The sequence below is a fragment of the Hevea brasiliensis genome, chromosome 1 (assembly GCF_030052815.1).
Source record: "Hevea brasiliensis isolate MT/VB/25A 57/8 chromosome 1, ASM3005281v1, whole genome shotgun sequence".
NCBI classification, from domain to species: domain Eukaryota; kingdom Viridiplantae; phylum Streptophyta; class Magnoliopsida; order Malpighiales; family Euphorbiaceae; genus Hevea; species Hevea brasiliensis.
Window position 1 is genome coordinate 6,808,517 of NC_079493.1, and position 3,782 is coordinate 6,812,298.

Below are 3,782 nucleotides of genomic sequence, written 5' to 3' on the forward strand. Positions count from 1 at the left end.
GATATAATTTGATATGTGAATTGTAAATTACTATAAATGAAATATTAAAGGTATAAATGATGTGTAAATAATATTTGGGGACTTTCCCTTTTTATTGAATAAAAATAAAAATTTATTTGAATCTAGGTACATGTGAATTGGTGTGATAGATTAGAGATGAAATTGTAAATGAACTATACAAATGAAATTTATGAACATATGCATTAAATAAAAATGAATTTGGACATTGTATTCCTACTAGGAAATAAAATAAAACCTATTGACACTTAATGATACATGAGTGAAATTAAGAGTAATCATAAATACTTAGTAAGCAAAAACATTTCTTGAATTTCAAATGATAAATTATATAAATAGTGTAATAAATAAATGAACCATATTAATGTATGAATGAGACATGAGTTCTCATTGTTGTAGAAGGGAAATATATTTTGAATACAATAGTACATGAGAACCATTGTTTTGAATTGTGATCATTATGGATAACATAATGAATATATAAATTACGATGAATGCATAAATTATGTAAATATTAGACTTAGAGATTTATGTTTCTATTATGAAAAAGATTAAAATGCTAGAAATTATAATTAGAACCTATAATGAAATAATGAAACTTATGAACACTTAATGGTACTATGTGCCCATGTATCGCCTAGACATGTGTGTCAGATTGGATAGATTGGCATGCCAATAGGGTATTATTTTAGCAGTACTGCGAAAGGCTTTATGCCTGTATTCATGGCTTTATGCCCGCACTCATGGCTTTATGCCCGCACTCATAGCTTTTATGCCCGATTATGTGTTATCATGGCTTTTTAGCCATACTGACTGCATACGTGGTTGACGTTCCGCGTCCCATGGTATGACGGCCCGAGGCACCGCGGTGTCCAGTGCCAACGACCCGTTATCCAGTTTAGTCAGCCTGTCATAGGTTACCTGGGCAGTGTAAATTATTGAAATTATTTAAGCATATTAGCAATTAAAAACATTAGAAAGTATTAAATAAAATGTGAAAAAGAGATTAGCAATAGAAACATAACAAAAATACAATTTGCAGAATCGTAGAGAGACCTCAAATACAATACTCCTAGAATAAAATGTATATTGAATATTATTACTGTAAGGCTATAAACTCAGTACTTCCAAAGAGGAACGAATTAGCATATAAGATAGTTAATACTAGAAATGTCATTTTAAATCAAATTGATACTTGAATATTTAGAATGCTTGATTCTTTCTTTATTTGTGTACATTATTTCTTGTTATATTATTGCACCACTAAGCAGCAATGCTTAGCGCGATGGATTGTTTCCTTCACGCATGTACTGAAGATAAAGCCCAGTGGATATGAGACTGGGATCTTGGAGTCCGGATCTGCAGAAGTGTCAAAAGTGTATAAGGTTGTCACCTCCTCAGCAATGCATGTAGATAGGGCTCACAAAAGTTATTTTATATATTTATAATTAGTTATTATATTGAAATATAAATTATAGAATTGTAATTAATTTGTATATTATGTAAATTGTAAATTATGTAATTAATGAAAATTTGAAAATTTTGATATATGAAATGAGCATAAATGAATATGCATGGTAATGAATAAGAATCGAAATGTATGGACACTATCAGAAATGATGAGCATGGATGAGATCTTTATTTGAAAATATTATTGAAAATTTCAAACAGGTGAATACTGAATCATGTCAATATTTAATAAAATAGGGGAAACTCCGCTGGTTTCTCTGTAGAAAAATAATTGATATTAAAATATAACGAGATCAAATTATTAAAGGAATAAAATAAGATAAGATAGGGTGCTCCGGCACCGAATGTAGCACGCCTTGCTCGGCTATACTGTAGTCGAGTAAGGGGTGTCACAGTCATGGTGTACAACACGGCATCTATTATAAATTTTGTGTCATGGGTCCAACTGTGTGAATTGTTGACAACGCCTTTTAAATTATGCATAGTTTGATAAATTGTGGTCGAAATAAATAATTTGTCAGTGATTTAAAATTTTTGTATTGTTTCATGATTTAAAAGAAATGTAGACAAATAGTTATTATTTGATCAAAATGTTATTCAAATGAATAATTTGCATGAATGAAAATATTGATTTCTGGATGTCATGAGTTTTGAAGAATTTAGAAATTTTAAATCTTTATTTGTTATGAATTGTCAAAGCATAACTTGTATTAAGTTTTAAATTATTAGTTTGTGCACCACTGAGTTCACCACTCAGCGATAGCTTTGTATGCTGTCGCAGGTGAAAGAAAATATAGAGCAGCTGAGCGAGATTACTAAAAAACACAGTAAGACTATCTTCGGGTATATCATAGGTATACCCTTGTACATTAAATTTTGATGTAATTCTGTAATTATATGTATGTAATTTCATTTGAGCAATTGTACCAACTCTTTTGTAATATATTTTTGGATTGTAATCAAATATAAATTATTGTAAGGTTATCTTGAGATTTTATGTACTTATAAAGTTTTGCATTACTAAATTTTTAATGCTCCCATGAATGTAAATATTAATTTTGTTACCTTAATGAGATGTTTCAATATTTGATTTAATTTAAACTGTGTATTGAGTTGCTTGTGCTGATTTGTGAAATGAAATTGAATAATGGAGTTGTGGTTGAGAAAAATATTGAGAGTATCTTTCTTTTCAGGTTTTGAAGAACTATTTTCTCAAAATACAGACGGCACTCTGCCGAAATTTTTGTAAAAATTACGGAGATTTTAAATATCTAAAAATTTTATTTATGTTTAGACCTTAAATAAAGGTTTTTAATATCTGAAAAAAAAATTACCCACTAATTTAAAAATGAACGGAAATTATTTCAAAATTCTTTGTAGTATATCTAATGGGTTACCGGTAGGCGAAATTCGATAGTTCATTAGGTGTACTATGGGATCATGTTACATCTTACGAGGAGTAGGATGTGACAATATGTATATAATTTAATTTAAAACTTAAAAATATCCACGGTGAAATTATTATAAATAAAATTTAATTTAATCACACTTTATTATAAATAAAATCTTTTAAAATTATTTTAATGAAAACAGTAATAATTAAATAATTTAAAAATAATTGAAAGTAAAATAAAAAAAAATTGAAATGAGAAATATAATTTGATACTCCATGGAAATATTCATATTTTTCTTAGAAACGTAAGTATATATTAATTTAACACATGAAATTTTTTATTTATTTTATATTTTTATAATCAAAATATTTTAATGCATGTAAAGTTGAAAAAAAAATTGCAAATAAATAAAGAAGAAAACCTGGAACTTTTGAAAGCAAGAGTGGAAATGACTGAAACCCCTATATATTTGGATTTTATTGTAAATTTAGAAAGAAGTAAAAAATCAGCCTTTCTAAATTAATTTGACATATAATAAAGGTTTTGAATCTCATTTCACTCCACAATTACAGCAAAAGAAAGTGCAAAGAAGCAACAAGAAAGCATGCGCCACTATGAACATAAAATTATTTTAAAAAATAAAAATTAGGAAAATCAAAAAAAGAATCATGTAGATTTCCAATTATATATCTAACTTTTAATCTTGAAAAATCATCATCTATGGCATCAACAGTGAAACTCTATGAGTGAAGATTTTCAGGGTATTCATTTTTCAGCAATCTGTTCCTGCTGTGCATCATCTTTCGCTTGACCACAATACAGTAGCAAAGCCAGGCAAATTAGGAAGTCTGTGAGGATTACACCCACCACATCAAAAACAAATTCTGGAGCCAACAAAAC